We start from the raw sequence: 12346 nt of genomic DNA, 5'->3' as shown, positions 1-12346 counted from the left end.
AATAAATAATTTAACAATTTAATAAATGCATGGGTTTACATGTACTGATTTTGGGCTCTACAATTCCTCTCCCACTTAAATAAATTTTGTACTCGAAATTAAATATTACCAAACAAGTCCGGGTAGCGACTTCTTATATCTTCTTCGGCCTCCCAAGTAGCCTCCTCCACTGATTGATTCAGCCACTGGATTTTGACCAATTTGGTCACTTTGTTCCGAAGTCTCCACTCTTGTCTGTCTAGAATTCAGACATTTCTTTCTTCATATGACAGATTTGGAGCAAGCTGCAACGGCTCATAACTCAAAACATACGAAGGATTTGCCATATACTTCCTCAGCATCGAAACGTGGAACACATTGTGTACTCTAGCCAAATTCGGCGGTAGAGCTACATGATAAGCAAGTGTCCCAACTCTGTCAAGAATTTCGAATAGCCCAATGAATCTTGGACTCAGCTTGCCTCTCTTCCCAAACATCATAACACCCTTCATGGGTGCTATCTTCACGAATGTGTGATCTCCTATGGCAAATTTAAGATCCCTCTCTCTTGTCAGCATAACTCTTTTGGCGACTCTGGACGGTCTTCATCCTGTCTCAGATCTTGACCAATAAGTTTACATTCTGCTGAACAATCTCTGGGCCAAGTTCTGCTCTCTCACCGACTTCATCCCATTGAATCGGCGATCTGCACTTCCTTCCATACAGTGCTTTGTAGGGAGTCATGCCTATAGATGATTGAAAACTGTTGTTGTAGGTAAACTCCACTAGGGGTAGTTTCGATTCCCAATTCCCATGGAAATCGACCACACATGCTCACAATAAATCTTCCAATATCTGAATCACTCACTCAGACTGGCCATCTGTCTGAGGGTAGAATGACGTATTGAATAGCAACTTCATCCCCATAGCTGCATGTAAACTCTTCCAATCGCCTTGTTTCAGGTTATGAAACTCAGAAGCCTTAGAACTGTAGAATGATGGAGGACAATAACTCTCCTTAAACTTCAGCTTGAATATATCCCACGATGGAACAATCCTCTGAGCATCTAAAGTCACCAATGTAGTAGACCACCACATTTTAGCGCGATCTTTCAACTGATGCACAGCTAATCTCAATCGACACTCTGGAGGATACTCAATCAAATCAAACAATTCCTCAATCTCAGAAATCCACAATTCTGCTTTCTCAGCTCCCTCCGAACCACTGAATCGAGGAGGATGCATAGAATGGAAACGCGCAACTAACTCATCCATCCTAAGTTGCTCTAACTGATCAGCAGCTTGCTCCACAAAAGTATCATCAACAACACGGACACGAGGTCTACCACGTCCACGACCTCGATCTCGAGCTAAAAGAATCTCATCAGCAGGAATTTCACCACCTCCCTCCATTCTATACGATAAAACATCAAAACAAATAGAATGGAAGCAAACAAATCATATATTTACATAAACAAGTTGTCAAGTAGCATACACAGGCGCAACAACCATTTTAGTGCCAAGACTCGAGTGTCCTAGACTCTAGTTCGAGCGTATCCCAGTTTACGCTTTGATACCAAGATGTGAGGCCCATTTACTCTAATGACTAATAATGATCAAACAATAATGGTTTGATTTAAAACTGCAGCGGAAAAAGGTTTAAAATACTTTAAAACGGACCTCAGGGCCTAGAAAAATTTCGGCATGACCTTCCCGTAAGTAGGACATCCCGAAAACTCAAGCAGCATTTTATATCAAAATATACTCCAACTAGAGTCATTAAAACAAAATCAAAGTCAACAACCTATAGCCGAACTGGCCAGGACTAAACAGAATTTAAAACTTACCAAATACTCGCCAGATCATACAAACCACATAATCGACTCAGACCATCACAAAACAACCAAATACTACTACAGATACACGGGGCATCTCCCCGGCAAGTAAAGTACATTACAAGACTGAAATAAACTCAAGACATACATATAGACTAACTGGGAGACTCCACTGAACAGAACCAAGCAATCCAACCTCAATCCCGAGCTCCACTGGCGGAACCTCGGCCTGATGCTGCAAAACGACTCGGGAGATCTGCCATGGTGCCCAAATGCAACCACAGCAGCCCCCCCAGTAAACAACTGAGGTTAGGATTCTGGTATGAAACAGTTCAACAATAACAAAAATAACATAAATCATGCATAATCATATAATGAAATGTAATATGCAATGCATGAAAGGCTCAACGAATAATCTGGATCAGAGGAGCCAACAAACGGTACGATAACAACTGGAATAATGCTCGAGCAGCAACACAGGGGAGCTACATCGTCATGCAGCTAAACCGCCCTGCCAAGTATGTGAGGTATGCCAAGCTGTGCTGAATAACACCCCTGACTCGGCCTCCATACAGCTGATACGCTATAACAGGATGGCACAATAGAACAAACTAGATGACACAATCCTAGCGCTTACCTCAAAAGGCTGCACTAACCACGGGATTGTTCAATCACATATATGGTTTCATGTGTATAGGCCTATCAGCCACACATTGATCCCGAGATAAACAATAGTGCCAGATAACAACGGATATCAACAATGGGCTAACAAGAACGATAGGGCTCAACATGGTATATGCCCTATGCTAAATGCCAATAATATGTCATAATAATAATCATAGATCACAACGAAAGCATTTAACAATTTACAACAGCCAACAAGTCATACACCCGATCAATGTAACACAGAATGGCAATAAAACATAATTTATGTTTTACCGTCGTATGTTACCGAGCTGTTGGAGTGCTGTCGTTGACCACCAAATTAATTCCTACGCTTTTAAATAAAACTAGTATAATAGTGAGCAGGGTCGAATCCACAGGGAACGGGAGATTTATTTCTTTCGAGCATAATGTAAATGAATGGGGCATTTGTTGGATAAAAGCTAATAAAATACCATAACTAATTTAACATGCAAGAAGAAAATAATAAACTAAACGAGAATTAAATTACCAAACTCTGATTCAAGGGATTTTCACTATTCAATTATATCACTGTTCATCGGCTAACATATTATTTATTCATGCAGTTACAAGCAATTAACCTTAGAATTATAGGGATAGCCACTAAAATTCTTGTGTTTTCCTAATTTAATTGACCAAACCCAGCATCCAGTCAAAACTTATTAATAATTAACTGGGCACGACAGCGTTCCATATTAATTAAAAATAGCATTTTCGTTTTGTTAAAACAGTTAATCCTAAAATCTAACAACCGAGATAGCTGCAATTGATAGATCGAGTTTCGTTGATTTATTTAGATTAAATATGCTATGATAGCACAACACACCTAATCTATCGCTACTCATGTACCAATCGTTTATGACAATTACGGATCACTGAATTCATGGATAGCAGTAGAAAATTATATATCGAATTAAATTGTCAGATTAACCAACATACAACTTTCATAGAAATAAATCATAAATCAACAAATCCTTGAACAAAACACGAATATTAAATTAAAGTGCAAAAAGCCTCACAGTGATAAATCGAAATAGTAAAAATATCCCTTGAATCAAAAATAAAACTTAGCCTGAAGGTGTGGAAAGGAGGTGAGAAATTCTTGAGCCCTTCTCTTCTTCTCTCTTCTTGAGTCGTAGAGTGGTGATTGGTTTGATAATTTTTTCTCTGCCGCCTTGTTGAACGTTTTTGTAGTGTAGGGAAGAAAGGAATTGTTTTCATTTTTGGGTCCAAAAAGGTATAAAAGCCCAAATATCTAAATTTAAACCTAATTACTAAAAAATAAAAGATATTAGAAAATATCCTACTAAGAATATAGAGTTTTGTTATGGAAAAAACTCTATCTTCTATTTATTCCTTGATATGAATATTCCTCAACTCTCACTAGGCAGCCGATGAGTAGTCATAAGGCGTGGTCACGCCTTATCAAAAAACATCTTCTGAATTTTTCTGCTCTACGTCTTACACTAAGATCANACAATTGCTTCCATCCGAATGTGTAGAAATAAAAAAGGCATAGGGTTCAAACACTCCTCACAAGATTCGCTCATTTCGCTCGTTAGTGTTTAGGTATGTATTAAAGAGCTCTCATGTCAAAACACTGAAAATTTTTACCATAAGCTTGCAAATATCACATCCTCCACCAAATGAATGAATTAGAATGCGCAAACAAGGGCTGTAAACGGGTTGTACTGTGGCTAGAGGTAGGGTAGGAAATAAGTACAATTGTTTATGGAACTGAAGAACACATACACACTTTCCACAAAGACAATTGCATCCTGCTAACAATAACATCTTCAATCTCGTTATAACATCCAAGAACATTTTTTTCTTCGTTGCTCTTAATTTCTTTCTCAGTATTTTTTTTCTTCATTATAAATATGTATTTTTTCTCCTTTTTTTTAAATTTTTTCATAAGGAGTTTTTTTTTTTTTTTTTTTTTTTTTTTTTTTTTATGGTTTTTTTTTTTTTTTTTTTGAGACAACGATTTCGAGCATTAATCACTTGATCTCAACATTTTGCACTTTCTTGGCTCAAAGCGATGCTAAATACTATATTTTTGTATTATTCTCCAATTCTATGTTCTAATAGATGAATAACCAACAAAAAGGATTTATCATGGCTTGTAACGTTGTTATTTTCCAACAAATAGGCTCAGGCTCGAACTTGGCTCACTAGGGGTAAATGAATCAGGGTAGGCTCAAAAGAACGGCACTGATGATGCGAAAGAAAATGGTTTGAACCTAATGCCCTTTAATTTGTTTATGCCCCTAATACATCGCAAGGTATCAACAAAGACATGTATAACAATGCAAGTTCTAGAAAAATAAACAATGCATGACCAACACACAATCAAATAAAATGGAGCATGATAGAATGTTTGCTCATAGGCTCAAAGCTCACCAAAGAAAACAGTATGTGTGTTAGATCCCATACACTTATCATTTCAACATATCATCAAGAGCAACTACCCACAAATGTAGTAGTAAGAATGCAAAAACAGTTGCATACAAAGAAAACATCAGTTTTTTTTTTCATAGACTCGCATCAGAGGCATTCAAGATTCAAATGAGAGAGATAACGAATAAACACTAAATGCTTTCTAGATCAAGCAACTTCACTGTACCGTACTTTTTTTTTTCAATTATACATGCAAAAAATGAGAAAAATAGAAATTAAAACGAGAAATAAGGCTATATACCTCCTCCCACACCTATATGTGGCAATTTCATCAATGACACAAAAATTAAATACACAATGCAGACAGTAAAAACGCAAGGGAAGTTAGAGAACTCCCCTGAAATTTGTTGAGCATCGTATAGCAAAGCTTTCTATTGTTGTGGCGGAGGACATTGTGGATCGATGATGGAATCTGTTGAGAGAAGATGTCAAAGAGGTGAGAACAAATAGGATTAAATAAAATAAAAGTAAATTCTTTTTCAAAAAAAAAAATTATTTGCCCTTGAAACATCAGAAGATGTTTTCTTATAAGGCGTGATCATGCCCTGTTAAGAGACATCTTCTACGTATAGGGCAAAATTTTTTCGAAATCAGAAGATATTTTCTCACAAGGCGTGATCACGCCTTGCTAGGAAACATCTACTGCATGTATGCCATTTTTTTTTTCTCAGAAGTGGTTTCTTTATAAGGCGTGGTCACGCCTTGTGAAAAGACCTTTTCTGCACAAAATTAATAATACTATAAATATTAAGAACAAAAATTTGGGTTGCCTTCCAAAAGCGCGTGATTTTTAGTCGTCGGCTTGACCCTCAAAAGCACTCATTCAAAGAGCGGCTGACGCCCAAAGTACGTGTCATATGACACCATATATGGGTCTTGGTTCCATGTGCCCTCAAGTTTGTCTTGATGTATGCAATGTAAGCTCGTCTCCTCAACAAAACGTGACTTTAAATAATAGGAATAAGATGAGTGTATCATCGTTGTCTCTTGAAGAAAAAAATCTGTTGAAATCAGCAATGGAGAAAGACAAGAATCTCCTATATGTATGTATGATAATATTATCGATGAGCTCAAATCGAGAGTCTCGGGAGCTTGTTCATCTCACAACTTCGTTGGTTCCTCATCTTCGTTTGATATTTCTTCCAAAACTTCTTCAGACAGATGCTCAACAGTTTCCTCATTCAATGCCACACGCTTTTTTACCATATCATTCAATCGACTTATGATTATTTCAAGACTATATCCCTCATCTTCTTGATGCTCGAAAGGTTGGTATGTAAAATCAGATTGGCTAATTGGAGTGTAGTGGTGGTTCCAACTCTACAACGAAGGATCCCAATACTGATGGTAGTCAAAGTCGGCCATATCATTTAACAAATATATCACACTGCCTTCTTGTCTACTAAGTAGTGGACTACCAGTTGTCAGTGCTCCATTAAATAACCATATTCGTGTAACTGCATCCAAACCTTTAAGGAAAAGTCGAATAAGAACATAGTTAGAAAAATCATGATTCCTGAATGTCGTCGTTAAATTATTGAATCTCTCCCATGCTGCGTAGAATGGCTCTCCGTTTTGTTGGGAAAAACTTGTGAATACTTGACGATGAAACATCTCGAAGTATTTCACAATAAAAAAATTCTAAAATTCTTCTTCTCTTGATGAATCACCTGTAAGAGAAGAACAAAGCATAAAAAAATAAAACAAAACTCGAAAAAAAACTAACCTTGCACCGTTCCCCGGCAACGGCGCCAAAATTTGGTGTGCTGTCGTTGACCACCAAATTAATTCCTACTCTTTTAAATAAAACTAGTATAATAGTGAGCAGGGTCGAATCCACAGGGAACGGGAGATTTATTTCTTTCGAGCATAACGTAAATGAATGGGGGATTTGTTTGATAAAAACTAATAAAATACTATAACTAATTTAACATGCAAGAAGAAAATAATAAACTAAACGAGAATTAAATTACCAAACTATGATTCAAGGGATTTTCACTATTCAATTATATCACTGTTCATCGGCTAACATATTATTAATTCATGCAGTTACAAGCAATTAACCTTAGAATTATAGGTATAGCCACTAAAATTCTTGCGTTTTCCTAATTTAATTGACCAAACCCAACATCCAGTCAAAACTTATTAATAATTAACTGGGCACGATAGCGTTCCATATTAATTAAAAATAGCATTTTCGTTTTGTTAAAACAGTTAATCCTAAAATCTAACAACCGAGATAGCTGCAATTGATAGATCGAGTTTCGTTGATTTATTTAGATTAAATATGCTATGATAGCACAACACACCTAATCTATCGCTACTCATGTACCAATCGTTCATGACAATTACGGATCACTGAATTCATGGATAGCATTAGAAAATTATATATCGAATTAAATTGTCAGATTAACCAACATACAACTTTCATAGAAATAAATCATAAATCAACAAATACTTGAACAAAACACGAATATTAAATTAAAGTTCAAAAAGCCTCACAGTGATAAATCGAAATAGTAAAAATATCCCTTGAATCAAAAATAAAACTTAGCCTGAAGGTGTGGAAATGAGGTGAGAAATTCCTGAGCCCTTTTCTTCTTCTCTCTTCTTGAGTCGTAGAGTGGTGATTGGTTTGATAATTTTTTCTCTGCCGCCTTGTTGAATGTTTTTGTAGTGTAGGGAAGAAAGGAATTGTTTTCATTTTTGGGTCCAAAAAGGTATAAAAGCCCAAATATCTAAATTTAAACCTAATTACTAAAAAATAAAAGATATTAGAAAATATCCTACTAAGAATATAGAGTTTTGTTATGGAAAAAACTTTATCTTCTATTTATTCCTTGATATGAATATTCCTCAACTCTCACTAGACAGCCGAGGAGTAGTCATAAGGCGTGGTCACGCCTTATCAAAAAACATATTCTGAATTTTTCTGCTCTACGTCTTACACTAAGATCATATTGACAACTTTAATTGTGATATAAAATCACCCTTTCTAGTCCAGATTTATCGCGAGAGCAGAAAACTTCCTCCTACAATAAAATCACACAAAAATGTATCAATTTAGCACGTTGGAAGTGGTAACAACGAGAGACATGACAACAAAAAATGCAACTATTATGACCCTATCAGCTGTAAGATACCTATACCAACTTGACAATACAATATCAACTTCACTTCAAGACCCTCGGCCTAAACAAAACAACAATAAGCCAATCATGAAAACTACATTCCACACCAATGTCCGATTTGGCACAAAAGAGTATAAAATTCGTATCTCACTCAATATTAACTCAAATCAATATCCGCCAATTGGAAATTAAATATAACTCAATTATCTAAGTTTCTCCAGTTGAAACCAATTTCAGAATCTCAATGGATTATTCTCAGAATTTTCAAGAACACACTGCTACTCAACAGATTTTTGGACAAAATCTCGTACTGAGCAGTTTCGGAAAAATAAGCATAACAATCTCAATTCTTAATGGCATTTAACGAATCTTATATCATTACGAGGACAACACATATCTCTACAACTTTTTTTTGAATCACAAGTCCAGAATCCGAGCGCATAATTGACAAAAACTCGAATTACAGTAGGTATCCTGCACAGCACAGTTTCAGAATTTGATTTGACACATTTCGTTAGAAAAATCATATCAATTCCGTTTCTTATCCAAATTTGATGATTCTAGTGGCTAAAGAAAGCTAACAAATAGAGCTACAAGTTATTTCTAGGTCATTTCTACAAATTCAAAATACAAAAATCGCAGCAACCCAAAAACAGTCACCCAAAAACGGGAAGAATTCGCGCAGAACAAAGCATCGGAACAGCAGCTTTGATCTACCCGAATCCTTGCTCAAACTTCGCGATTTCTGACTTAAATCGAAGCTTAGGATGTTAGGAAGACACCCCTTTAGACCGATCGAGATTTGGACGCCGGACGGAGGAGATATCGCGATTTTCCCGCAGCCGCTACACAAGTGACGGGAATGGAGTTGGGAAAGCTTCTTTCTTGTTTTCTTTCCTTCCCTTATTTGGTAAGTTGAGTGTAAGTATATGTATTTTTATATATTGTGTATTTGATTACTAAAATAGTAACTCAAGCCCATCTATCCCGGTTTGTATTTATTTTGCTCTCGTGTGTTATTTAAACTCTATATGTATTTTATATCGTTAAATTCTCCGATATTCTAAAATACATATTTTTAACACACTTCTTGAATTTATTTGACATAATTAATTATTTTAATTTACACTCAATAATTATTCTAATTATGCCAAAATTACCGGATAATTAATTACAGGGCCTTACAATATGCTAATATCATGAAAGAAGATGATAATGATTCGGCTCTATATACAGAGACCAAACATCGTGAATTAATTCTTCTTATAGAAGAAAAGGATATCCAATGGGAAAAGACTCCGTGGACTATCATGGAGAGATATTTAACAAATACATCATATGTATTTGGTTCTTATAAACAAAGAGGATTTTATGAAAATCTTCTGTTATCCACAAAAAGTGTTGATATAACTCACTTTTTTAGTAATACTCAACAAAAATGAAGTTATAACTTCTCCAAGTTCATTATCAAAAAGATAATATCTATTGAAGAATGGGGTATATCTCCATTGGTTGAAAAAGAATTTTATTCTGATACTCATAAAATGAGTTTCAAATTTAATTTTTGGGATTATGTAGAGAGTTTTAATAAAACTCTATTCTATGAAAATGAGAAAAAGAAACATACATGGTTTCTGAAAATTTGTGAAAATGTTTTTCATTATCCTGTTCCAAATTGGTTCTTCATATGGTGGAAGATTTTTGGTCCATCAGCAAAAATTTTGCCTGAGGTTTTTATTAAACCAATGAATACTTGGTTAAATGTTTCACCAAGCATTAAAAAATCTTTTTCTGAACATTGAATTGATGGGAAGACTCTATGTCTGTTTTTCATGGAATTTGGAATCCCATGGATCTGGAGATGGCAGCCAGAATTTGGTTGTACTGATGAAGGTATCCCTTGCCTATGGAGAGTTAGCTCTACTAAATTTTGGGATAACCTTTTAAGAGAAGATCCAGCAACTGGACAACTTTATGGCTCAGAAATTCTTCATCAAATGGACGAAAAAATTTCTGCATACCAGAAAGATTTACAGCATAAAAAAGAAAAAGAAAAAAATGCAATGAGTCCATTTAAAATTTTGACTCAAAAATATTCAGAAATTTACTCCAAAGAAAAAATTGTAGAAATCTACATTGAAGAGATGAAGAAAGATCTCTACAAGAATATTGGATGTTCAGATTCAAAATCGGACAAATCTATGGCATCTGAATCTAGTGAGAATCAATTTATTCATCTGATGCAGATGCATGATGCTAAGATCTAGAGGATGATATTCCTCAACTTTCTCAGATCAATAATATTTTTTGAAAATCTCAAAAATTCATTAAAAGATAATATTAAAGATGATTCGGATATTCATCTTTAATAATCATGTTGCATTATCAACTAGTGGATGGTGACATATCACATCCACGATAGAATCTCATATGTGCCATGAAATCATGACAAAAATAGGTGGTATATCACTTTTACTTTTTGAATTTTGTAACCATGTTACTGTTTGCTTTAATAAAGCATTTACTGTTTATATTTTTAGTTGGAATCCGGGATTTCATGTCCAGCACTTCCATCTATTTATAAGACCATTATGTGTTCTTAGAAGGACACGGTCGAGTTTGCTCCCCTCTATTCCTCTCTTGTAAACAACCCTTCTTAATAAAAATTTCAACCTTTTGTATAAAAGTTTCTTCTTCTGGTTACAATTCTGTAAGTTTACTGTTTTTATTTTCTGTTTTTATTTACCGTTTTAATTTTTATAATTTAGTACATTAGCCTGAATTACAGGCTAAACTATTTGTGTTAAATCATCCCATTACTAAATCATGATCTTTATTTATTTTTAACTTGGAATAAAATTTAGATGATAAAAGATTTCATTTAAATTTTGGAATTCGATATAATATAAGGGTTAATGGTTGAACATAAGGTCGGAAGACGAACCAGGAAATAGTAAACACAAGGTTCGAAGTTAATTAAGAGGCATAAATTCATGTTGTAGCCCTTCAGCATGCTTAGCCGAGAGATGACGTTTAAGGCGTTTATGGCTGATTTTTTATGAATTTATGTTTCTGAAGTTGTCTTCGAGAAATCTCCTGTTGTTTAATTTCTCTGGTATATCTTTTGTAATTCCTTTTATGTTTTGTAAAATTGCCATAGATGAACCTTATATTCATTCTTATTCTGCAAATTAAATACCTTCTTTTATTAGTTCAGTAATTTGAATATGGTATATAGGCTGGAAACCAATAATCTCCATATGTGCGAAAGCCATTAAGGTAACATTTAAGAAAACAATGCCACGTATCAGATTCAATTTTTATTCCAAGCCTCAGATGGTATCAGAGCCATGGAAATAGTTTTGGTTGCTGATTTAACACTGTTTATTCAAATGAATATTTTCAGTATGAAAGAAACTGTTAAAAACAGTTTAAATGAAGAATATGATTTACCTGAAAATTTAGATTTATTAAATAAATGGACTATTCCTAAAATAGAATCTAAAATGATCTATAAATTAAGAACATTTGAAAAAATAAGTTTTAAACAGGTAGTAAAAACTACAGAATCATCAGTACCTCTTCATAATGAAGAAACTGTTATTATACTATTAAATAATAAAGATATTTTGCCTTATAGGAAAAATTACATATTTATTCATGTAGGTTTAATACAAATTGCTTTTAGACCTTTAACTTTAGAAGGTTTACCAGAAAGCTTTATAGCAGCTTTAAGAGATGGTAGAAATTTAAATTGGAAGCAATCTCTTATGGGAATAATTCAATCTAGTATGGCTCATGGTCCATGTCGAGGCCTAGAAATCCGTGCTTGAAAAATTGCGGAAAATTTAAAAACTTTCTTTTTAAATAAATAAAATTGCCTCATTCATAATTGAACTGATAAATAAAGTTTGATGTTCAAAGTGGCAGCGGAAGAAATTAACATTTTTCGAAACAACAGTTAAAAATTTATCCAACAATATATAAAAATGTCTGAGAAATCAAATAATAATAAATGCTGAACTGAGGTCCTCGGGCCCTACTACTGCCGACTCGAGCTGGCTCACTGGTCCCCGCCCTCGATCCCGACATCATCAGTACCTACAACAATCAAGTCTAGTGAGTCTAAAGAATCAACATGCATATATCGTAAATAACGAGTAAGTAATATAGTAAGATTTGCATGGGATAAAATATCATGTCATGAGGCATACTGAAAATAACTTGTCCTGAGCAACTATAATACGTGCATAACTG

At 34.6% G+C, this 12346-nt stretch overlaps 1 long non-coding RNA gene across 1 annotated transcript; it reads right to left on the bottom strand.

Moving 5' to 3' along the window:
• Positions 1 to 933: 933 nt before the first annotated feature.
• Positions 934 to 8988, bottom strand: LOC140981291 (uncharacterized). Its single transcript, XR_012176067.1, has 3 exons — positions 8750 to 8988; positions 8102 to 8150; positions 934 to 2070 (listed from the first exon to the last, which is right to left on the bottom strand). It is a non-coding gene; the product is annotated as an uncharacterized lncRNA (long non-coding RNA).
• Between the last annotated feature and the right edge of the window lie 3358 nt (positions 8989 to 12346).

This window comes from Primulina huaijiensis, chromosome 7, assembly GCF_012295235.1.
Source record: "Primulina huaijiensis isolate GDHJ02 chromosome 7, ASM1229523v2, whole genome shotgun sequence".
In the NCBI taxonomy this organism is placed as follows: Eukaryota; Viridiplantae; Streptophyta; class Magnoliopsida; order Lamiales; family Gesneriaceae; genus Primulina; species Primulina huaijiensis.
The sequence above is the reverse complement of the archived record's forward strand: the minus strand, read 5'-3'. Positions and strand labels throughout refer to the sequence as shown.